A 27,583-nucleotide genomic window follows, 5' to 3' on the forward strand; every position below is an offset into this window, starting at 1 on the left:
TTAAAGAAAAAAGATGTTTTATGTAAATATTGTATTAGAGGAAAAAAAAATCAATGAAATTCTTTTTATTCCAGAAAAGTATATTGTATTTTAGTTAGCATTGATTTAAAAGCTTAATATATATATATATATATATATATATATATATTTCTAAATAAACTTAATGCTTTTTCCCTTTATTATATTAGTTTAAAATCTTCCTTTTAAAAAAAATATATATATATATTTATTGAAATATTTTCACCCTTTTAAACTACGATTATAAATATATATATATATAAATATATATACATATATATATATTTATATTTAATATATTTTAAAAATATATATATATAAATTAAAATTTAAAAAAAAAAAAATGGGGAAATGTTTTTGGGTCCACGCGGACCCCACTATGTGTATGCACAGTGAGGGCCGCACGGCGCCCACTGTGTGCACACACAGTGGAGCCGCTTCGGCTCCCATTGTGTAGACACACAGTGGACGGCCACGGCCGCCACTGTGTGGCCACACAGTGGGGAGCCGCTAGCGGCACCCACTGTGTGGACAGTGGTGCCGCGGTGCCCACTGTGCGCCCACACAGTGGTGCCACGGCTCTCCCCGCCTCCAACATCCGAAACCTGCAATAAACAAAAAAAAAACATGGCCGCCCTTGGGGTCTTCGGCCCAGCATGAAAATTTCTCTGTAAAAAAAATAAGGGTTAAACCCTAGCCCGGGTGGGGCTAGGGCAGATGGATTTTAAAAAAAAAATATGATAATTAGATTTGAAAATACATATATGGGAAAATAGAACCCTAATTAGGGTTGGGGAAATATGGATTAATATTTAGAAAGATATTATGTTTTTGAATTAGAATTAAAATATTTAAAATATATATAAATTCTGGTCATAATTTTGGATTAAGTATTTAATTGTAAATATATATATATATATGTATATATATATATATATATATATATATGTATATGTATATATATATATATATATATATATATATATATATATATATATATATATATATATATATTATTATAATTCTGGTTATAATTTGAAGCAAGTAAAGCGAAATAAATAGATTATCGGAGGAAGCCTAGCTTTTATAATTTTAAATGTATATAATAATGTCTCGTGTAATTTAATTAGAGTATTTAAAATTTAAATTGGATGTTTAGACTATATGTCTTATTGGAGATTAAATTAATTTTTCCTCTCCTATTCCTTTAGCATGATTGATTTAATAAGCCTAATGGCTAGGTATCTTGAGGAGATAAAATTTAAACCAGTTAATTTTCCACAAATAATATTTAACAATCTATCGAAGCTTGGTTCATCTCAGAACTAGCTTGAATTTAATAATGGAAATTTCAATAACGCTTGTTGTGTGAGCGAACATGTTAATTAAATTAGTATGTTTTTAAAAAAAAAATTGTTCCTTTTTTGCCCTAAATTTTGGGCATGACAGAAACCTCAAGTGGAGGAGTTGATTGTCCAGAAACCATTGGCTATACCTAGGAGGCAAATCAAGAAGGTTCAGACCTTGGAGGTCTCATTATCATAACCTCTGCCAAGTGCCATAGGAAGAACTTGAGTAGTTGTAGGGTTGAGTAGGACAAGTCACTCAAGAAGGTGTATTAAACAAATCTCCAAGACTCTCTGCATCACTCTCCTTATCGGGTTGCTTTGGTCTATTGGCATAGGTTTTCCCAATGTAGTCACTTCAACTGTGATGAGCTCATCTTCCTTATCGGGAATCGAGATAACTCAAAACGCATCTCCTTGATCTTGTATGTTATCCTGATGAGTCTTGCTCCTTTTCTTGCCTAGAATCGCTTTATCAAAGAAAGTCTCTCTGATAGAGCCACCTTCTCCATTTAGTGCATCAGGTATCGAGGTAACGTAAATTAGGACCTCCTAATAAACCAATGTCATCTCTATGAAAACATCACCCCATCGGGTATCGGGACAACATTTTTTCCTCGTTGCCGATAGTGTATGTTACTCCGATGACTCTGACTTCCTATCATATCATTGTTGTAACTCACCCTGATGGATTTCCACTTATTCACACCTTTTCCCATTGCTCATGCTTTAGGAAACACCATTGGCATGAGTTACTCCAATCAACATACTCCTTTCTCCTTGTGTGATCTCATCGAGGTAACTTATGTCGATAAGAATTTTTTTTGCATTTTTTATAAAAGAAGCCCCTCTCCATGGATACAACTTTAATAACTATACTAAAAGATTTATCCCACACCATTTACATATGTGTTCATGCTTTCAACCCTACTCTATGCTGACCTTCCAAAAAGTGCTTATGGAATGAAACTAATTTTGAAGATGAGGATTGATAGAATGCCATCATACTCAACACTTTCCTTGAATATGCCCAAGTGATGCCTTCTCATGAAGACACTGTAACATATCACTTGCACATACAATCCAACAATAAATGCTCCTTTGATGAAACTATATGCAAAAGCATCCATATATAGCGCAAAAATATTTTGTAAAAATATGTGCTAACAAATACAATCAACACCAACAATGTGAATGCTACAATAGGTGTGGTTCCTATTTCTAAATTCTTCAAAAGAGAAAGACAATTTGCTCCTTTGAATGAATCTTTACATAGTATTATGTCTCAGTTGTTACAAAGAAATGTTATTAAACTCCCTCCTATAAAATTAGTTCACCCATATAAGCTAGCATCCCCTTATTTTGATAACAATTCTTTTTGTCAATTTCATTGTCAACCTGGTCATGATACTGAGAATTATTTTGCATTGAAAAGTAAGATTCAAGATTTGATTGATAATAATACTATATCTGTGGCAGGTGTGAATGATAAGTGAAACAATCAGTAGCTCCTAATCAAAATCTTAAGATTTTTACTAATCCATTGCCTTCTCATACTGTTGGCATTATGTTGTCATTGATGTCAACCGATATAGAAGAATGCAACCGGTTTGATAGATTGTTGGTACTGATATCATTGATGTCAACTGGTATAGCAGGATAACCCATATATGAGAAGAGTTGATGTGCTGTCATTGGTAACCATCAGTATGCAAAAGGATGAACCGGTATGCACCAATATGCTAGTGGTGTTGTCAAGAGATTGGTGAGTAAAAGGCTGTTGATATACTAGTGGTGCTATCAAGAGACCAACGCATAAAATTTTGTTGACATAGTGATGTATACAACTGACATGAAAGATAAGGCATACTGGGAGGCTAATTGTGATGAAGAGGCAAAATGTTATTTGAATCACATCAACACCAAATATGATTTGTGCAAGCCACCATATTTCTAGTGTAAGGTTAACTAGCAGGACTCCCACTAGATGAAGAAGCTATCACAAGTTAGATGATAGGTTGACAAAGTGTACTGCCTCTATGAGAAGGATGACATATGGAAAACCACTGGGACATATTTCAAGCTAAAGATACATCTGCATAATGACAGCTATGTTATGTTAGTGCAATGTTGGAAGAAGAAGGCAAGTGAATGAATGTACAGACTAGATTACTAGGTGGAAGATGATAATGCTTCTAGAGTCTAAGATCAGTTAAGCCTCCAGAGAGTAAGATCAGAGATACACACCGGATAATCATCTGAAGACAAGTTGTGTTACTAGGATGGTGAAGGAAGATTTAAAGTGAAGGGTTTTGCCACTATGGCAAACCAACCATGAGATGAAATGGACAGATGATGTTGTGTCTATAGATGTACACAATAGTGTTACCAGAATGAAGAAGGTGCATTGTGTTGCCACCAGTGCATATCTAATGGAGGATGATGACATTGAGTCATCTAGGTAGTTACCAACAAACAAGTATACTAGTATGCATCTGAGTAAGAAGAATGTGAAGAAGTGAAAGACCTTCATCAAATGAAGTTACACTTGTTGAGTTACTTCTGATAGTTGTTGAGGTCTGACATGTTTGATGACCAAGCAAACATGATATATGGGCAGGACCCAAAAGACATTGGTAGGAAGGATAACCAGGTAGGCGATTTGTGTTGGTAGGGTTAGTGAACCGATATGTGTGTGCTGGTTATGTGGTTGGTTGGTTACTAAGATGAACTAACAGAGAAGTGTGATGAGGTGGATACCGACAGTGATGCCATGGAAAGATGAAGTGGCAAACTTGCATGAAGTGCAGATGAAACATGCACAAGTTGGTTAAGTAAGGTTGGTGAGGTAGTTGAGGTTGGTCCAACATTAATGGTGATTGTGAAGCTTGAGGTGGAGTTGTAGAGGTGCATGAATCAATATCATATCGACAAGAGAGAATCAAGAATAGACTGATCGATTAGATCAAAGTAGTTGAAGCAATGCAATGAGATCATTTATGGTAGATTGACTGAGCAAGCCAAAAAAGTGAATTTTGATCGCTGAAGATGGATGACGTGCATAGGAAGGCACAAGAATAGAAGAAATGTACAGGAAGTCATCATCGATGCATGATCCAATCAGATCTGACTGGATTGAGTTTGCCTCATGACCTACAAAGGAAACCCTAACGCTTGATGTTTGAATTGGTTTTTGGCAGGAAAGATTGGGCTATAAATATGCAAGCCAAAGATATTATTAAGGGCTGGTGGATGGGAGAGGATATAGTTTCTGCAAAGCGATTGAGTGTGGCATGAGAAAAGTTAGATCAGTTAGAGTAAAAATAGCAGAATACTATAGCGACTAAGTGAGTGAAGGTTAAACTGGTGAAAGGGTTTAACAGAGAGTTTAATCGGTAAGGTTAAAGCAATCGGTTAGCAGCAAGAGTGCATCAAAGAAGATAACTGGTAGTTGCTAGTGTATGTAGGAAAAGCGGGGCTATAAAGCTTAAAATGTGAAAAATGAAGCTCCAAGAGGCTTGTCAACACACCCATAGGACTTCTTGGTGCAAGTTATGGAGTCATGAAGAATGACTCAACTTCCCAAGGATGGTTCCATGGTTCTCTATCTCACAAGGTCCCTCAAGCCAATGCCTTTGCTCTCAGATCACTAAGCAAAGTGGCTTAGGGATGACAAATGCAAGAACGAGGGATGCTTTTGATTGATTTTAACATGAGAATGCATCCTATCTATGCATGATCCTACAAATGCAATAAGCTAGTTTATAAGATGACAAGATTAGTAGTAATACTATCCTAACATGATATACTAGCTAATGATTTACACTAATGATAAAGGAAATAGTCTAAAATGCTTATTAGATTAATTCCTATTGCAAAGAGAGACTAAATGTATTGATAAAATTGAGCATAAATGAGATACTAAAGCTTGCATGGATCTTAGATAATAAATTTCTTAGATTCATGGATTCATCGATCCCCAAAACGGAGGAAGAAGAGCTCTATTTATAGCAAAAATAGGGCAATGGATGGCCAGGATTGAAAGAGTTAAACAAGGGTCAAGATTGAAAGTTGTCAATCCATGTTTTCAATTTTCACAAATGAAATGGTGACAATTGTCAACATAAGGCTGGTTGAGAGTGTAAAGCTCTGATGCCAATAGTTAATAAGATGAGAGAGAGGGGGGGTGAATCATACAAACTTAATCTTCAATATATTTAACATAATCAACCTTGGTAGCTTATACTTCATAATATATAGCCAAAACTGTAAAACATTCAAACTCATGAATAGATAACATCACAACACATATAACACCAGATTTAACGTGGAAACCCAAATAGGGAAAAACCACTATGGGATTTCGGACCCACTAAGAAATATACTCTTCTAGAGTATGCTCAGTTAAAACAAAATCCCATTAAAGATTACAAACACATTGCTAGATGTGACCCGGTTAAGGGATTTCCCTCAGATCTGTTAGAATCTTGCACTTTGTTAGAAGTGACCTTGTCAAAGGATTTCAAACACTCAACTAGAATGTTACCTTGCTAGAGGATTTACAAATAAGATTGTTAAGTCCACTCAATTAAGAGATTTCCTATCACTTACAAAATAAATAACAGTAATAAAATATATCTGCAACTTCACATCTGAAATGCTAAAGCAGATTCTATTTGCTCAAAACAATCTTGTCATAAGACTTATCTTGTCACTTGTTTGGCTTGCTAGGCTTCTCAATCTGTTCTACAATCAAATCTTCAAGCTTCTGTGCTCAGTAAACATTACTATAGCATCATTGTGCATACATTTGCCTGCATGCATTGTTCATCAACAATTCCTTATTTATAAACAATTTCTAACTGCTTAATCTCCTTGATCACATTTCCCATTATCAATCTTAGCCATCAGATCATTAAACTTGACTAGGTTTAATGTATCCTTCGATCTGAAATTTTTTTTACCTCACCTTGGAACTTGTATTCCTTCCTTGGAACTTGTGCTAGGTTATTGTTGTTCAATCTGTGCTATAGATCTTCCTCTTGATTTTCCATTTCCGTAGATCGCTAACAAACTTCTTGTGCGACATATCAATCATTTATTCATCTCCAGCTCATCAACATCCTTCATTAAATAATACTTTTATTCATCCAATGCGATCTATTATAACTCGGTTGTTACTTGATTGATACTGAAATTCACTCAGTAGACATTTTGCCTTCTTTAACCAATATCGATAACCTTAGGGTTTGCCGACTAGGTACCTTAGGGTTTACCGACTAGGTTCTTTGCTCGGTGACAGTATAGTATTGAACTTATAATCAACAACATATGTAGGATATCAAAACAATCAAAACAACATGATCTCATCATTATCTAACTCGGTAATAGTTTCCCATTGAATAACTTATTTCTCCCCTTCATTATCACATTCTTTCTGTGTCACTTACCGACTGCTTAATACTCATCAAAACATACTTCTCAAGATATGGCAACATCATACTGAATCAGAAAATCAATTTCTTGACATCAATGACAAAATAATATTATTAAGACAATAATCATCCTTCTTCAGTTATATCAATAATCTCCAACAACCTTCTCAATATCCTTATTGAAATGCCAACAATCTCCTTTCTATTGAAATGCCAACAATCTCCCTCTTTGGCATTGATGGCAATACCAACTTTAAATGGCAATACCGACTTGATTTATTCGAACTAATTCGGATTTAGATTTCTGTTTAGACTTCTCTTGTTATCCTTGAGCCATTTAAACCTTCTCTTGAAGTCTTCTCCCCCTGTCATTAGTCTTCTGTTATCTTCTCCATTTAGTCTATCTTCTCCATTTAGTCTTCTCCCCCTTTGACAACAATGCCAAAAAGAAAAAGAACTAATTCATGGTTTCTTCCCCTGTGAAGTGAGTGCCTTGCTGTGTTACACACATATCATCTCAGTCTCGGTCAGAGCAACTTGTTTCTATTCACTATTTCCTACACACCTTTAGAAAACCTCCTAAAGTGCGTAAATTAGCATCAATCCACAAATAATATTCTATAGAGTCATCCAATTGATGCTTTCACCGAACTCTGTTAGTGAGTAGAAGATAGGGGTAGGACCCCTAACTTGCTTCTAAGATACTCAAAAGTGTCCCTTGGCAGTGGCTTTGTGAAGATATCTGCTATTTTCTCTTTTGAGATGATATATTCCAGCACAACTTTCTTCTCTTGAACTTCTTCTCTAAGATAATGATACTTTATAGAGATATGCTTTATCTTAGAGTGCATTACTGGATTCTTTGAAATGTTAATGGCACTAGTATTACCACATAATATAGTTACTGGCTTGGTAACATTTTCATTTATACCTTCCAATAGTTGCTTGATCCATGCTATATTGGTACAATTCAATGCTGCAACGACATATTCAGCTTTAGCTGTTGATTGTGAAATGCATCCTTGTTTCTTGCTAAGCCAACTTACTAGTCTATCTCCCAAAAAGAAAGCTCCACTTCTTGTGCTCTTCCTGTCATCAATGTTTCCTGCCCAATCAACATCAGTATAAACTTTTAAATCAAAATCATTCCTCTTTTCATATACTAAGCCATAATCTTCAGTGCCTCTCTGGTATCTGAAAATTCTCTTGATTGTTGTCATATGGGTTTCTTTGGGATCTGCAAAAAATCTTGCAACTATTCCTACTGCATGTGCTATATCCGTCCTATTGTGAACAATATATTGCAACTTTCCCATCATGGATCAGTAAAGTGTCTCATCAACAGATGCAGATTCATCATTCTTTGATAGTTTATAGTTAGTAGTCATAGGAGTACTTACAGGTTTAGAGTCCTCCATTCCAAATTTCTTCAATATTTCCTTTATGTACTTGGATTGAGTAATGAAAATCTCATCTTTCATTTCCAGTATTTGTAAACCTATAAAATACTTTATCTCACTGATTAATGACATCTCAAATTCTTTGCACATTTCATTTCCAAAGTTCTTGCATAGAGAATCATTTCCACAAAAAATAATATCATCAACAAATATGGCTGAGATCATTATTCCATTGTCCTCATCATTCTTCATGTACATATTGTTGTTTTCACTTGTTCTTATAAAACCAATCTTGATTAAGTAAGAGTGTAGTCTCTCATACCATGCTCTAGGTGCTTGTTTTAGACCATATAAAGCTTTGTTCAATTTATATACCTGATCTTTATTCTTGTCTTCAACAAATCCTTCAGGTTGTTCAATATAAACTTCTTCCTCTAGTATACCATTCAAAAATTCAAATTTAACATCCATTTGATATACCTTGAAATTTTTGAAAGCAGCATATGCCAACAATTTTCTTACTCCCTCAAGTCTAGCCACAGGTGCAAAAGTCTCACCATAATCTATTCCTTCTTCTTGAGCATAACCTTTGCAAACTAGTCTTGCTTTGTTCTGAATGACCTCACCTTTTTCATTTAGCTTGTTTCTAAAAATCCACTTTGTACCGATTACATTTTTGTCCTTCGGTCTTGGGACCAATGTCCATGTTTCATTCTTCTTGATTTGATCAATCTCTTCTGTCATAGCATTTACCCAATCTTCATTGTTAAATGCCTCTTTTACTATTCTTGGTTCAAATTCAGATATCAGACATGTGTTCTGTCTCAATTTGTTCCTTGTCATCGCTGGATCATCCTTATCTCCTATAATCCGACTTGATGCATGATTTCTCCTGACATATTCGGCTAATATGGGCTCGGTATACTCTATTTGATCTTCTTCATCACTCGGTAACTGAGTATTTTCTTCATTTTCTTCATCAATTTTCTTGGTAGGATTTCTCAGTTGAACATAAACAAATTCTTCATAATTTTCTGGTTCTTTGGAATTTCCTTCATCATTTCTTTCTGAAAATTCATCAATTTTCACATTTACACTTTCCACTATTTTGTTAGATGATTTGATCAGACATTTAAATGCTTTACTTCTAGAAGAATAAGATTTTCTTCAAATGCAGGTATGGTGAAAGGGTAAGAGATTACTAGATAAATGGGGACTGGATTGACTTTAGCCAGCAGTGCCCGGATCTCAAGTTCCTTCAGATTGCTCTTTTTGCTAAAATCCCTAGAGACAACAAAGATGACATTCTGATATGGGGGAAAACTTTGGATGGGAAATACTCTATTTCCTCTATTGTGGCTATTCATAATGTTCTATTGGAAGCTACTCCCATCTAGGCTAAAGTTTGGAATAAGAACTTAGTTCCCAAAGTCAACATCTTCTTTTGGATTTTCATCCAAAATAAGATATTAACCCTGGATAATCTTCTTTTCACAAAAGAGGCATCATTTTTCCTAACATGTGCTCTCTTTGTTGCGGGGAAGAAGAGACAGCTTGCCATATTCTCAATCAATGCTCTTTTAGCCAGGGCATCTAGAAAATCATCCTGTCCAGGTGGAACCTAAGCTGGGTCTTCCCAAATTCTCTTGGTGATACTTGGCTTCAATGGCATTGTCCTAACTCTAATCCTAAAATTGTGGAGACCTAGAGACTTACTCTGCCGATTATTATCTGGAATATATGGAAAGAGTGCAACAACAAGATTTTTAGAGATAAAAGGGCTATTCCTGAAGTGGTTGCAGACAAAATCTTTAGGAGCATTTTTTAATGCCTCTATGGCACTGATCAGGGACTTGCTGCTAAAGAGGATTTCAAAGATAGATGGAATCTCTCTACCACCACTACTAGCAAGGAGAAAGGTAGAGAAGGTCTTGTTTGGTGTTTCCCCCCATAGGGATGGATTAAGGCTAACTTTGATGGGGCTTCAAAATGAAATCTAGGTAAACCTGGATATGGGGGCATTATCAAGAATTTTGCTGGAAGTTGCCTTAAGGCAGTGGCTGGTCCTCTGGGGAATCAAACTAGCCATTTTGCTGAAGCCTCCGCTACCTTGCATACTTTAATTATAGCCAAAAATCTCAATTATGATTAAATATGGCTTGAGGGGGATTCACTTAATATTATTAAGTGCTTAAAGGGGGAATCAGAGCCTTCTTGGTCTATTGAGAATATCATCATGAAAGCTAGAGAAATAATTGCCAATTTCAAAGAAATTATTATACAACATGCCTTCAGAGAGAAAAATAGTGTTGTTGATTGTTTAGTGAACACTGGAGTTAATTCTGACGTTCAAATGATTTGGCACGAGGATGATCTCAATTTAAACATTAAAGAGATACTCAAAAAGGACCGTTATATGGGGAGAGAAGGACAATTAAATCATGACAAGTAAAAAGCATCACTTACGCCTTGCTAGAAAGGCCATCATTACCTAGCACTGCGGCAGATCTCCTACTATCTCCAAAAAATTGTTGCACGCTTTGTGGGTTACTTAGAGCGATAATTTGAGTTGCATCAAGAAAGAAGTTCTCAATTTGCAAAGAAACAGAGTCGATATCCTGCATTCGATAATGGGAGGAGATCTAAGATGTGAAGAACTTGACAACACATCGACCTAGAAAGCAATGCCTAAAGTTTGGGCAAAGCTGGAGAATGGCTCTCTCACTAGCTTCATGGAAAAGCTTGAGGACTATGACAAAGGTAGGGTCAACTTAGCCATTTCTAAGATTTCTAAAAATTGGTATAATGGCTCTTTTAAAATTTACGGAGTTAAATTTAAGTTGGATGTTGGGCTTATTTCTATGACTGGAATGCCCCACACCAAGCTCAACTTCTTTCAAAACCTCAAGGTCTCCAACAATGCAGTTACCCTGTTCCCGTGGAAAGAGAAAGAGCGGGCCAAAATCGGCAAGGCTATCGGGGGCTACTACGATGCTACAAACATCAAGAAGTTGTGGGGCTGGGTCCTGAACGCAATCATGGAGTATATTATGGTTGAAGGCCATTTCTCCAGGGCCTACACCTACCACTTCATTCTCTTAAACCATTTTAGACACGACAAAAAGGTGTCTTTGCCCTACTACCTTTTTTGATCCCTCTCCAGGTCCTTGAACAAGCACAGGACTAACCCTTCCAGCCCAATTCTCCACTGCGGGCTCCTGCTGCTCATCTATGAGCATTGAAAAACCCTCGCTCTACAGGAAAATAAGCGGGTTTCCACTTCCCCAGGTAAAAGGAGGATGGAAGAGGGAGATACTAGCAAGGAGAAGGCGTCATCCAGCAAGAAAAGGAAAAGCACCCTCGGGTTGGAAACTGAGGACATTGTCAAGGAAAGTAGTGGTATGGAGACAGATGACTCTAACAGTGAAGACAGCTCGAAGGAAGAGGAGCCAAGCAATGAGGAAGAAAGTGGAGATTTCGAGCCTGGTCAAGATAGCCCTAATCTAAGTGATCACCCTGGTAAGGACAATAGCCATCTGATGGAGGAGACGGCTCCCAAGGATAATGAGGAAACCGAAGTTAATTCTGAGAAGGAAACAAACAAAGGCTTTGAGAAGAACCTCACTGAGGAAAGGGATAGAAAGGACAAGGAAAGTGCTGGTGAGGGGCTTATCCTGGATAATCTCAAGAAGCTCTCGGAGGCTAGAATGAATTTCGACAGATGGACTTACGAAACCCTAAAAAATCTGGAAAAGCAAGGGATAAATTCAGATAAAAAGAGGGAGGATGAAAACAGAGAGCATATTAATTGGAAGTAGGAAATGGAGAATAAGGTAAAATCACTAGAAGAGGGAAAAGAAGCGATGAAAAATTTGATGGGAATTATCCCAAGTATCCTCTCTGCTGTCACCAAAAACCTGGAAGACATTGCCAAGGTCTTTGACCATACTCCTAAACCAGTTGTGGATCTTGACCTCGAGGAGGAGACCATCCAGACTGGAAGTGGTGGTGATGCTACCCTGGCGGGTGGAACTGCAAAGAGAACCAGGGCTAGTATATCAAAGAGCTGCAAGAAATTAGCAGCACCCTGGCTAAAGCCTTGAATAAAATCTGATTCCTGGATGGCCCGTTGGCTTTTAGGGGCTTTTGTGGGTTTTCCACTGGTTTTTTCCTTTTGTTCTGTTTCTCTCTATTTCTCGTGGCTTTGTTGTTTAAGGCTTGCTTGTGAAGGGTTTCGGGGCCCCTTCAAAACCTACTTTTTCATTAATCAAAAACCAAAAAATGTTCCTTCCACACTTTTCTTATCAAACTTTCCATTTCTGTCATCTTTGTGAACATAGCATCTACTTCCAAAGATTTTAAAATAACTTACATTAGGTTTCTTGTCATACTAGATTTCATATGGTGTCTTCATAGTTCCTTTCTTCTGTTGTACTCGGTTCAGGGTCTAAAGTGTAGTGCTTATTGCTTCTCTCCAAAATGTTTGAGGTACCCTCTTTTCAATCATCAGGGTTCTGGCACAATCTACAAAAGATCTATTTCTTCTTTCAGCTATCCCATTTTTGTATGGAGTTCTTGGTGTAGATACTTGCCTTTTTATACCATGATCATTGCAAATTAAGTTAAATTCATCAAAAGTGAACTCTCCTCCTCTATCAGATCTAAGACATTTCAGATGTCTTCTTGTTTCATTTTCAACTCTTTCCTTGTACCATTTAAACATTTGAAAATCTTTTGATTTTTCTTTTAAAAACATAACTAACATCATCCTTGAGTAATCATCCACAAATAATATGAAATATTTATCACCATAATAACTTTGAACTTTCATGGGACCACAAAGATTAGTGTGTACAAGATCTAAAATTCCTTTAGAAGTGTAGGACTTACTTGTAAAGATTGATCTTGTCATCTTACCCATCTAGCATCTTTGACACATAGCATTCTTAGGTTTTTCCAAGCTCAGTAGACCTCTTACTTAGTGCTTCTTACTTGTTTTGATTAGATTATCAAAATTTACATGACAAAACCTTTTATGCCATAACCAGGTATCTTCTATTTTTGCATATAGACATTTGTTCTGAGTTGAGTCAAGATGAAATGTATTACCTCTTGTTTGAGTCCTAGTAGCAGCTAGCTTTCCATGCTTGTCATGAACTTTGACAATTCCCTTCTGAAATTATATTCGGTATCTTGTACGGTTTAGATGTGCTACACTCAACAAATTGTATTTCAAACCTTCAACCCAGTATACATCATTACATTTAGCATTGTCAAGAAGTGTGATAAAACCTTTACCTTTCACTGGACATGGTGCATCATTACCAAATCTTACATAGCCTCCATCATAATCTTCTAATTTAACAAACTTGAGTTTATCACCTGTCATGTGATGAGAGCATCCACTGTCTATGATCCAAGAATCATTATTATTTATGTGAGATATTAGGGCTTTTTCTTTATACCTTTCTTTGTCTGATCCATCTTTGATAGCCACATAAACAACTTCCTCTATATTAGTTCCATCAGATTTATCATCTTTGGATTCCTCATCAACTACTAGGCATGTCTTTCTATCTTTCCTTCTGAAGTCTCGGTGTCCTCTGTATTGGTTGTCTTTTTGTCTGTCATCTTGGTATTCTCTCTTTTCACTAGATTCTTTGTTAGGACAGTTAGAAGCCATATGTCCTATTCTATCACAGTTAAAACATTTTAAAAGTAACTTTCCTTTATACTTACCTTTGCCTCTTGGTAACCTTCTGGCTAATAATGCTTCAAACTCTTCTTGCTTTTTGATTTCTTCATATAGTTTGTGTACCTCTTCCATGTTTTTACGAAATATCTCACTTGCTCCACTATGATTTCCTTCAGAATACTTATTCATTCTATCATTATAGTCATTAGATTCACCAAGATGAAAAGAACAGAATGCAGATTCAACTTTATTTACCGAAGACCCACTGTTATCAAAATTACTTAACTCAAATGCATGTAGCTTATCGATAGTGGCATCCAAAGAGACTGGCATGTTTGGTATAGACCTTAATTCATTGATTGTAGAGACTCAAATGTCATAAGCAGGTAGAAGGGTTCTCAACAACTTACTTGTTACATCGTTTTCTTTAGTAGTTCCTCCTGCTCCTTTAATTTGATTGACAATTTCCTTTAGCCTTGTACTGTATTGTGTTGTGTTCTCACCTTCATTCATTCTCATGGATTCAAGTTGTCCTCTTAGACTATCTACTTTTGCTCTTTGAACATGTTCATCACCACCATACACAGATATGAGCTTAGACCGCATCGCCTTTGCATCATTAAAACCTTCTAGATCATTAAACTCTGAGTCGGTTAATGCATATGTTATTTCAATCATAGCTTGAATATGTTCCTGCTTTGCCTTTATCTCTTCCTTTATCATCGAGTTGGTGCTAGGTGCTATGTAATCATTCTCTAGATAATATGTTGCATATTCACTAATTCCTGATAAATGTAGCTTCATCCTTTTGTGCCACGTGGAGAAACTTGACCTGTTCAACTTTGGTGTATCTCTTTTATACATCTTTGGATCTTTTCCTCAAGTACCTTTAAATTTTTCTTCTGGAGTCCAAAGCTCTTATACCAATTGTAAAGCTCTAATGCCAATAGTTAATAAGAAGAGAGAGAGCGGGGGGGTGTGAATTATACAAACTTAATCTTCAATATATTTAACAGATTCAACCTCGGTAGCTTATACTTCAAAATATATAGCCAAAACTATAAAACATTCAAACTCATGAATAGATAACATCACAACACATATAACACCATATTTAACATGGAAACCCAAATAGGGAAAAACCACTGTGGGATTTTGGACCCACTAAGAAATATACTCTTCTAGAGTATGCTCAGTTAAAAGCAAATCATGTTAAAGATTACAAACACATTGCTAGATGTGACCCAGTTAAGGGATTTCCCTTAGATCTGTTAGAATCTTGCACTTTGTTAGAAGTAACCTTGTCAAAGGATTTCAAACACTCAACTAGAATGTTACCTTGCTAGAGGATTTACAAATAAGACTGTTAAGTCCACTCGGTTAAGAGATTTCCTATCACTTACAAAATAAATAACAGTAATAAAATATATCTGCAACTTCACATCTGAAATGCTAAAGAAGATTCTATTTGCTCAAAACAATCTTGTCATAAGACTTATCTTGTCCCTTGTTGGGCTTGCTGGGCTTCTCAATCTGTTCTACAATCAGATCTTCAAGCTTCTATGCTCGGTAAACATTACTGTAGCATCATTGTGCATACATTTGCCCACATGCATTGTTCATCAACAATTCCTTATTTATAAACAATTTCTAACTACTTAATCTCCTTGATCACATTTCCCATGATCAATCTTAGCCATCAGATCATTAAACTTGACTAGGTTCAATGTATCCTTCGATCTGAAAAACATTTTACCTCACCTTGGAACTTGCACTCCTTCCTTGGAACTTGTGCTAGGTTATTGCGGTTCAATCTATTCTGTAGATCTTCCTCTTGATTTTCTATTGCCATAGATCCTTAACAAACTTCTTGCGTGACATATCAATCATTTATTCATCTCCAGCTCATCAACATGCTTCATTAAATAATTCTTTTATTCATCCAATGTGATCTATTATAACTCGGTTGTTACTCGGTTAATACTGAAATTCACTTGGTAGACATTTTGCCTTCTTTAACCGATATTGATAACCTTAGGGTTTACCGACTAGGTACCTTAGGGTTTACCGACAAGGTTCTTTGCTTGGTGACATGGTACAGTATTGAACTTATAATCAACAACATATGTAGGATATCAAAACAATCAAAACAACATGATCTCATCATTGTCTAACTCGGTAATAGTTGTCCATTGAATAACTTATTTCTCCCCTTCATTATCACATTCTTTCTGTGTCACTTACCGACCTCTTAATACTCATCAAAACATACTTCTCAAGATATGGCAACATCATACTGAATCAAAAAATCAATTTCTTGACATCAATGACAAAATAATATTTTTAAGATAGTAATCATCCTTCTTCAGTTATATCAATAATCTCCAACAACCTTCTCAATATCCTTATTGAAATGCCAACAATCTCCTTTCTATTGAAATGCCAACAGAGAGGAGATGTAAGAAGCATTAAATGCTTGAGAGGACCTCATGGTTACCCTAGGGGGTAAGGGTTAAGGTTAGGTTAGGGTTATCCATTGGATAAAGCTTTAATCCAAGGGGTAAACTCTTGTGCAAAGGTTAAAGCAATAACTATGGTCAAAGTAATGAATGCTTGATGAGACCCCTGGGTTAGATGGAGGTTGAGTTAGTCAAAAAGTCTCTAACCATGCTACTAAGGGTTAGTTAACCATTACTGGTTTGAAGACTTTGGGGACAAATTTGTAAGAGTCCTTCCAAATTTGGGGGCATTTTGAAGACTTTACTCCAAATTTGAGAAGTGACCTCCTCAAATTTAGGGAAAGGGGATAATTGATGGGTTTGGGTTAATTGATTATGATTAGATAGATTCTAGAAGAATTTAGGAATAGAGTTTAGGATGTAAGTGGGAGATGTAGGGAAGTGCAAGTGGGTGAGGGAAAATAGAATTAATTAAAATAAATTGCTTTATTTCAATTTGGTTGCAAGTTGGGGATTTTAAATAAATTAGATTTATTTAATTGGGGTAAACTATTTAATTAAATGTGAATTTAATTAAAAAGTAGAGAGAAGGGTTTTAACTAAATAAAATGATTTATTCAATTAGATGATGCAAAAAAGGATTTAGTGAATTTAACTAAATAAATTGAATAATTTATTTAATTAAATAGATGAATGAGAATAAAATGAACATTAAATATTCATTTAGGAATATGGTCATTTTTATGCGTCTACATTTTGCCCCTCTTTGAAGCGACGTGTGTGCACATGTTGATTCAAAGAAAATGATGTATCATTATGATTTGTTTATGATCAATTTTTATGTTGTTTTGAGATTTTTATGTCATGCCCCAGATTTGATAAAATGATGCCCCAGATTTGATAAAATGATGTTGATAATGCCCCCTCGGGAGATGAATCAAAATTTTTGAAAAATTGATTTGATTTGGATAATTTTGATAACATTGTAAATTTTGGTCTATGTTGAATGCGAAAATTGATTCATCTCCCGATAATGATGTTGGGTAGATTGGTATGAGACACCACGAGTGATTTTTGCGTTCCTCCATGTAACCCTAATGTTGATTTACCCTATATAAAGGGAAAAAGTGATTTCTTTTGTCTCATTTGTGCTTGTTGACATTGGAGAAAGTGACACTTGGAGAGAAGTCAACATGTCGATTTCATATTCTTCTCATCAATTCAAGCGCATTAGGAGGTATCGAAGACCTGCCGTGTATGGACCACCGGTAAGTCAACCTTTTTGACCCCTGTTTGATATTTGATTTTGTCATTTTTGGTCATTTTTTGAAATTTTTATGCAAATTTTTACGTTTTAGCATGTCGAGTCAAAAGGGTAGCACATACGAAAAAACAATTTAGCACGTAGGTTTTAACAATAGAGGGTAGCGTTTGAAAATTTTAGGCTAGCACATCGTTAGGTTAGCATAGTGCATAGGATGAGGTTAGTGCACCGGGGGTATAGGGTAGCACGTCGGGTAAAACGAGTAGCGCATAAAAAATATCTAGCGCATAGGGCTTCTAGGGGGTCACATGGGTAGGTCTAGATAGCATGTAGGTGTGACCTAGTGCATAGGGTTAAGTGCATAGCGTGCAAAGAAGATAGAATAGTGTATGGGGTAGTTTAGCACGTTGAGTAGGTTAGGTAGCGCATTGGAAGAAAAGGGTAGCGCATAGGTTTCTGCTAGCGCATAGGGTTTATTGGGTAGCGCACTGAGAAAATAGGTTAGCGCATGAGAAATCAGCTTAGCGCTTAGACAAGATATTTTAGTGCATATAGGAAAAATTTTGGTATAGTGGGATCTGGGAATGAAGAAAATGGGTAGGGTGATGCCAGTTCTGCCAAGATAAGTGCATTTTGATAGTCTTTGTGTTTGTTGCTATTGGTGTGATATGTATGTCCAATATGAGTTCTGATATAACTTGATTTGATTTGCGATGTTTCAAGTTGATATAGATTTGATGTGATTTTGATATGATGTGGAACTTGATTTAAATTATTCAAAGTTTTCAAGTTTTTCATATGAATGTGTTTGATATGAATTGTGGAGCTTGAGTTGTGTTACAAGCTGATATGGATGTGAAACTTGAGTTGTGTTACAAGTTAATATGAAACTTGAGTTGTGTTACAAGTTGATATGAATGTGAAACTTGAGTTGTGTTACAAGTTGATATGTTTTGATGGATTTATATGATGTGGAACTTGATTTAAATTTGTTCAAGGTTTTCAAGTTTTTGAGATGAATTTGATTTTGATATCCATGTGTTGATTGGGGAACTGATATTGGACTTGCATTGATTTGTGATAGGAGCATCTTGGAGTAGTGTAGCCATGTGAGCGATTTCCAAGACCGTGGTCCTTGATACCACGATTGACACGGGCTGACAGAGACATTATTGAGAGGTGTAGTTTGATCTCTTTGTTAGCTATGCCTCAGTTTATCGGAAACCAAGGTTTATTGACAGCATTGGCTGAGAGGTAGCATAGTGATACAAACACCTTTCACTTGGCGACAAGTGAGATTATAGTGACCCCAAAGGATTGCTACCAGATTCTATGGATTCCTGTAGTAGGTGCATCGCTACCCTACGAGCAGACAAAGGAGGGTGAGACTGAGGCACTTCGCCGAATTTTTCAGGATGACACTATTTGTGGGTATGAGATCCCCTGGCAGGAGGTTTTGGATTTGGATTACATGCCTCTTCCATCAGTTCTGGCAGGCCTTATATGTGGTTTCTTATGTCCTAACCGTAGGTCGAAGGGATTGTTAGTGGGATGGGGATTGGTGCTAGAGGATATGGTGACGCAACGTCATCAATTTGCATGGGGGTCGGCTATGCTGGCCCACTTATACAAGGATTTGCATGAGGTAGTGTATTTGAGTTATGAGAGTCTATCAGTTGGAGTGACACTACTATAGGTATGGGCGTGGGAGCATATCCCCATAGCTAGGCCATTGGTAGATAGAGATAGGCCTATTGGATGCATGTATGCATATGGGTACAGAGGGATAGTTGTCCAGCGTAAGCTAGGCAAACTAGAGCATTGGAGGAGAGTGTTGGATGACATTGATATGGTCATCTGGTGACCATATATAGGTTGCGAGGTATGAGCTGAGGATGGGATGGAGATGCCCTATGTCTGTATGACTAGATATTTGATAGGGTGGGTGCCCTTTTTGATTGAGAGGTTTCTACATAGCCGGGTGCTACGGCAGTATGGTCGACAACAGGGGATTCCATAAGGAGCATGTTTTTATGCTCGACGGAGGCATGATATTCTGGATTGGGGACTGACAATTGATAGCAGGGCTATAGTGGAGGATTTCTTTCATGCAATTGACCAGATTTGGGATTATGCCTCTGAGATCATGGATGCAGGGATGACTGACAAGTTTGCAGCACTCTTCACAACATGGGCAGTGGCTAGGATATCTGATCCAGCTGAGATGATTCCATCTTTTGATGATGATGAGGAGGTAGATGAGGGGGGTGGTGATGGAGGAGGAGGGGATGGAGGAGATGGTAGAGGAGGTGGCCGAGGGCGGCAAGGGGAGAAGAGGAGATTGGATCGAGGGAGACTTGATCAGGGGAGGAGAGGAGAGAGAGGTGTAGATGGTGGTGCTAGAGAGATACAGGGTGAGAGAGTAGGGAAACGGGTGGCGATGGATAGGGGGAGAGGAGGTTTGGCTATCAGAGCTGGAGAGGAGGAGTGGGTTGGTGAGGTGTTAGTGATGGTGGGAGGGTATGATGATTTTAGATGACCAACCCAGAGGAGGAGGTAAGATGTTTTACCTCCACCAGTACGAAGAATAGTTAGAGGGATAGGGGGTACCCCTTCACAGGTACCCTTGCAGATGTAGATTCTGACGCATGCGGAGGATGCACAGATTAGATCACTGTAGTTGTCAGTGCAACATTTGCAGACACAGATGTTGGCATATCAGCGTTAGATGACACAGTTGACCATAGAGTGGGATACTGCTTTGGAGTGGTTGGGTCGAGCCGAGGCTTGAGCAGAGGCTTTGGAGAGAGCGGCAGCAAGTGTCCTGATGAGAGACACCTTGAGAGAGCTGGCTTTGAGAGCCAAGGAGGTGGAGTATTACAGGAGACATTATGAGGATGTGGTGCCTAGGGAGCACCGAGTGTAGACATTTACACAGTTGAGATCTAGTCGATCTCGAGAGACTAGGTCGAGGACAGAGAGTAGAGGCATGATCGGGCGTCCTAGACAGGACCCACCTAGAGATCCAGGTGCTGGGACATCTTCAGCGAGACCATCTCCCTCAAGATATAGTCATATGTGAGAGACGTTGTCTCCATCATATTTTGATCATTGTATTGTACTTGGCACAAACATGACATCTTTTGTACATTGATCATTTTTTTGATATATATATATATGACACCATTTTCTTTGATCTTCATGTGATGTGTTATGGATGATGTGTGCTATATGCTTTTGTTTATTCTATGATGATGCAATGCTTAGATAGATGTATGTGATGTGATATTTGATAAATATGATGTGATAATGAATGATGTTGTGAGATGTATCTTGAAAATGAGATGTATGATATGATATGCTGTGAGATGTATCTTGAAAATGAGATGTATGATATGATATGTTGTGAGATGTATCTTGAAAAAGAGATGTATGATATGATATGCTATGAGATGTATCTTGAAAATGAGATGTATGATATGATATGTTGTGAGATGTATTTTGAAAATGAGATGTATGATATGACATGCAACTAATTGTAAAATGATATGCAACTAATTGTTTTTTAGCATCCTCATTCTGTATTTGTCATCCCTGTATAGCCACATGTTGTTTTCTTTCTTTGTATGTATCATCATTGAGCATTGATTTGTTGTGGGATATGTTGAAAATTAATACAAGCGTAATGGTATAATTGAACCATAATGACCTGAGAAAAAATTACATGATTTTTTATTTTGCAAGATAGCACAAGCGTCAAGGTATAATTGAACCAGGACGACCTAAGTGCGGATGCGTATAAATAGACAAGATTAAATCATTTGTATGTGTAAAGTGGAATCATGTCTTCAGTGATATGTTGTGAATCATGTCTCGAGACAAGTATTTACACAGTACAGATGATTGCCTCATAGACAAAAAACTAAGAAAATTATTGGAGTCCCTATGACATTCTCTAGCTTTGAAGCATTTAGAGGATCCACCAATTCAAAAAGTTAAAGTGCAAAAATAGTCAAAACTTTATGCAAGATACAACATTTGATATTTCAGAAAATCATCCATCATATTTTGTGAATCTTATTGAGTGATCAATGTTTTGCTTTGCGATTGGACGAGTGTTGTTTTGTTGGATATGAAGTTCTGAGTTTGTGATAAGTTTTGATGTTTTGAACGTGTTGCAAGTTTTGATTACTGCCCCTCGTCAAGTGTACTTCTTAATATGGATATGTACAGTGATTACCAAACCATGCTGAGATGCGGTGAAAGGATATGCAAATAAACCAGGATAGTGACTACGCTAAGTATGGCCTTGACGGATATTGTGCTAAAAATATCAGGCGATGGTCGATAGTGCTTTACTATGGAGATAATGGTATGGATATAGATAAAGGAGTTTCCCTCTCACAATAGCGCCTATTGCCAGGTTTTTAGCAATTGCTTTTATTGTACCTTTTTGTTTACCTTTTTCTTGATTTTTTTGATTTTTTTGATTTTTTTAAAATTTTTTTTTACTTTTCCATGCATTAGATTACTCAAGTGTAGTATTTCTTCAGATGAATGTTGTTAGTTGGTTCATCGAGCATATCTCCTTCTGAAGTTGTTAACTGATAGGCACCTGATCCATAGGCTGATATGATGACATAGGGATCTAACCAATTAGGTTCAAATTTCCCTTTCTTTTCCCGATCCTGTTGATTCCTAGGATTTTCTTTGAGTACTAGGTCACCAATTTTAAAAATTTTGGGAATGACCTTGTGGTTGTAGCTCCTATACATGCGTTGCTGATATGCTTTGAGATGAGTGTAGGCACATTAACGTCTTTCATCTAGAAGCTCAAGCTCTTGTAGTTGGTTAACTTGATACTCTTCATCTGGGATTAAGCCTTTCAAAGAGACTCTGATAGATGGAATTTCTACCTCCAAGGGTAAAATTGCTTTCGATCCATATACCAATGAATAGGGTGTAGCTCCTGTAGGTGTGTGGATGTTGGTTCTATATGCCAAAAGTGTTGTATTGAGTTGTATATGCCAATCTTTGCCTGCATCATTCACTTTTTTCTTTAGGCTTTTCAATATTGTTTTGTTGGATGCTTCCGCTTGACCATTCCCCTGTGGGTAGTAAGGTGTAGAAAAACAATGTTGGATTTTGAGTTTTTCACATAGTTCTCATACATCTTGGTTCTTAAAAGGCCATCCATTATCTATGATGATGGAACTCAGAATACCATATCTGCAGATCAGATAATTAAGGATAAAAGAGGCAATTTGTTTCCCAGTCACTGTGGTCATGGGGACTACTTCTATCCATTTTGTAAAGTATTCTATTGTAGTTATAATGAACTTGTGTCCATTTGAAGATGAAGGATGAATTTGCCGACCAAGTCTGGTCCCCACTAACAGAAGGGCCAGGAAGTTGTGAATGGCTGCAGTTCCTATGCGAGTGCATGTATAAGATTGCCATGGATTTGGCATTTAGGACACTTTTTTGCAAAGTGATAAGAGTCTTTTTCCATTGTTCACCAATAATATCCCATTCTTAGAAGATTTTTAGCAAGAGTAGTACCACTTGAATGTGTGCCATAGATACCTTTGTGAAGCTCATGTAAAGCGGAGTCAAATTCATTACAATCAAGACAACGAAGAAGAGTACCATCTAGACCTCGACGGTACAAAGTATCAGCAGTAAGAGTATAAAAGGCAACTTGCCGGATAGAGTCAGAACTGGTCAAGGCATAGATAACATGGGATTCTAAATGGTCATAGGCAGGGGAGAACAGTTGCTCTACCAAAACTCATAATGATTCTGTTGCTGTGGAATTTGCAGTAGTGAAGCAATAGTAGCCATGGCATCAGCTGCTCTATTATCCAACCTTGGTATTTGCTCGAAGGTGATGTGTACAAAATATTGCTTGAAATCATCCACCATTCACTTGTAGGGTAGCAGTTTGTCATCTTTTGTCTGATAGTCATTGTTGATTTGATTGATGACTAGTTGTATATCTCTGTAGACTTTTAATTCAGTGATCTGCCATTCTACGACCATTTTGATGCCTATAACCAATACCTCATATTCAACAATGTTGTTGGTGCATGGAAATATAAGCCTATATGATCTTGGTATAGTGTGTCCTTCAGGAGTGATAAACATAATGCCAATACCTGAGCCATGTTGTGTGTAGGATCCATCAAAATATAAGGTCCATTGTTTGTTAGAAACAGCCAGTACATCCGTGTCCAAAAATTCGATCTGCTAGTTGATCTACAATCGCTTGTCCTTTGATAGCTCATCGTTCTATGTAGTGGATGTCGAATTCACTGAGGATCATGACCTACTTAGCCAATCTGCCTATAAGATCTGGCTTGCTAAGTAGATATTTGAGAGGATCAATTTTTGCAACTAGCTTAATTGTGTGAGCTAGCATGTAGTGTCAGAATTTTTGAGAGGCAAATACTACTGTTAGACAAGCCTTCTCAATGAATGTATAGTTTAATTCATATCCATTCAATGTCCTGCTGATATAGTATATAGCTCATTCCTTGCCTTGTTGATCTTCTTGTTCTAGCAATGCCCCTAGTGAGATGTCTGTTGTTGAAATGTAGAGAATGAGTGGCTTCCCTGCTATTGGTGGTACTAGAACTAGTGGGTTCATTAGATACTATTTGATTTGATAGAAAGATTCTGCACATTTAGCTTCCCATTTGAATGGTACATTTTTATGTAGCAAATGATTGAATGGGAGACTTTTATCTACTAGTTGAGCGATGAATTGCCTGATTGATTGGAGTAGTCCCTGTAGAGATCTGAGCTGGCTGATTTTCTTTGGTGGTGGCATCTCCATAATGGCTTGTACCTTTGCTGGATCCACTTCAATACCTTTTGCTACAACTATGTAGCCTAGTAATTTTTCCGATGTAACCCCGAAGACAAACTTCTTAGGATTGAGTCTGACTTAGAATTTCTCCAGTCGATCAAAAATCTTTTCTAAAATGCTTAGATTTTCTTCTCTGGTGAAGGATTTAGCTAGTAAATCATCTACATAGTCTTCCATGAAGGTATGCATCATGTCATGAAAGATTGTTGTCATTGCTCGTTGATAAGTTGCTCCTACATTCTTTAAGACAAAAGGCATGACATTCTAATAGTACATTCCCGAAGGACAAGTAAATGTTGTTCTATCTTGATCTTTTGGGGCTATCTTGATTTGATTATAGCCTAAAAAACCACCCATTAGTGATAGCATTGCTTGGCCTATTGTGAGGTCTACAATTATGTCAATACTAGGTAAAGGAAAGTCATCCTTTGGACAGGCTTTGTTGACATCTTTGAAATCAGTGCAGATTCTGATATTACCATCTGGTTTTGATATTGGTATAATGTTGGAAATCCATTCAGCATAGTCAATGGGTTGAATAAATCCGACGTCTAATAGTTTCTTCAATTCAGCTTTAACCATGAGTGCCACATGTGGATTCATCTTTCCCAATTTTTACTTGACTAGCTTAGCTCCTAGAGTAATGGACAAGTGGTGCATGATTAATTGTGGATTGATCTCGGGCATATCTGCATATGACCAAGCAAAGTTGATTTTCTTTTCTTTAAAAAATTTGATAAATTTTGATCTTTCTGCTTCCATCAGAGATTTTGCAAGGTGTATAGTTTTGGCTGCCTCTGTAGTACCAATGTTGATTGATTGAGTGGGCTCAATCAATATGGGTTATCACTCATGATAATGTTTAGGAAGAGTGTCAAGTCTCCCATCCTTAGGTGCCTTAAAAAGGTTTTCACCCTTAGATGCATCCTTTATTTTTACTTTTGTGTGATCTATTGCTGCCATTGACTGGTTTTCAATAGTAGATCTTTTATTTGGTTCATTTTTGCGACTGAGAGACTTGGCACTCCCCTGATTGCAAACATCGTTACTTTGTTCACTAGTAGAGTTTGTTTTCAGGTTAACGGTACATAAGTAATGGATAATGGATTCATCATTTGGGAAAATGGGTATATCATGAGTTTTAGGTTCATTCCAGTCTATGAGGTCAGGAAAGACAAGTGGTAAGGAATCATTTGGTGGATCAAGTTCTGTTGTTGTAAGTGTCAAGATGGAAGTATCTTTGTGATTAGCTGGGGTGTTAAAGAAGTTAAGGATTTCATCGAGGTCTACGATGGCATCATCTTCCATATAGACTTGTGCATAATGATGCTACTCATTTTCCTTGGCATCATAGATATTTTGTGGACCAAATTCAAGTGGTCTAGATTCTGTGTCGCGTTCTTCTTGAGAGATGGGTGTATTACTATCATTTGCACAAATATCTTCAGTAGTATTAGAATAATTGCCCCATTCATATTCATTGGAATCAGTCTCAGATGTATTATCCCAGATTCTAGCAGTGTTGTGAACTGGTATGTTGAAGGGTGAAAACAGGTCTTTGATAATTGAGACAAGTTTGATAGTTTTCTCTGATTCTATGTCAGATCCTGCTTCCACTCTTTGTATTTGTTCATATACTGTCTCTCCTTGGGGAGGAATGATGTAATCCGAAGGGAAGTCTTCTTTGTTGGATGTTGGTTCTTGAATATGATGTGCTTCTACAGTAGATGCTTCCTTCTTTTGGTTGATAGGCTGCTTTTGACTTTGTTCTCGTTCTTGATGTTCATGTTCTTTACGTATTGTCTTTGCTAACTCAAATAGTGCCTCCTGCCAGGAGTCTTCCTTGTACTTATTCTTTGCTTTGCACTGAGGTTTTTGATATTTGTGTGGTACCTTCTTTGGTAGTAGAGTGAGTTCAAAGCCCAATCCCTTTTTGTCTTTACTGAATTGTGAAGGAGGATCCAATGGTTCTGTGATGCCTTCCTGACGCTTACCAATAGGTCCTTTGCCATTGTATCGCATTTGTTGCATGATTAAGTAGCCTTTTCCATATAGGTGTGTGGGTATAGCTACTTCCACAGTAGCTGCTTGGTCTTCTTCCTCATCTTTGTATAGCCAACTAAGGATATCATTTTCCTCGGATTCATGTGCTAGAGTGCTGAGTTGAATGAATGTGCCATCAAACTTGGTGATGGGCTGAGTTGTTTGATGTGTTGATGTGGTAGGTAATCCATGAGATCTAGGTGATGTTGGTAAGTTGGCCAAACACATGGGTTCCAAAGAGTATTCTCCCATGCCTTGCTCTTTGATCTTCATTTTCTGCTTGAAATCTCTAGGTAATGATTTAGACTTTTCTTGTTGAAGATCTTATGCTGATGAATTTTGTTTTTCTCTATTATGTGGAACCAGGCTATCTTGGGCTTCCCCCATTGCATTACAACATGAAATGGATTATGATCAGTTGATATAGAAACCTCCTGGCCATTATAGGGAAATTTGACACACTTGTGATATGTAGAAGGCATTGCTTGCATTTCATGTATCTAGGGTCGACCTAATAAGATATTGTATGTGAGATCTATGTCTAAGACCTAGCACATAGTATCCTTTTGTATCGGTCCTACCTGAATAGGCAACATCATGGCTCCTTTAGATGATCTTTCCTCATCATCATATGCCTTTATAGTCATTTTCTTGCATGGATCAATAGACTCTTCAGAAAAGCCTAATGCATGGATAAGTTTTAAGGTACAAATATTAAGTCTAGCTCCTCCATCTATTAATACTTGTTTAACTTGGTATTTACAGACTATGACTTGAATATGGAGAGGAGTATTATGTGGATGGATCAATGAGATATTATAATGCTTAGAAAAAAGTGAGGTTATGAGGTCCTATCATATGAGCCACCATGGCTTGGAATTTGCTAGCATCCAGATCTTGAGGTACATTTGTTTCGAGTAATGCTTGTTCCAATATGTTTTTGTGTTTTGGCGAAAGTTTTAGCAACTCCAGTATACATATTTGAGTAGGAGTTTTGTGTAGTTGACTGACTAGATCATATTGAATTTTGGGTATGGCATTTGTTGTTGACA

This window comes from Cryptomeria japonica, chromosome 1 (assembly GCF_030272615.1).
Source record: "Cryptomeria japonica chromosome 1, Sugi_1.0, whole genome shotgun sequence".
NCBI classification, from domain to species: Eukaryota; Viridiplantae; Streptophyta; class Pinopsida; order Cupressales; family Cupressaceae; genus Cryptomeria; species Cryptomeria japonica.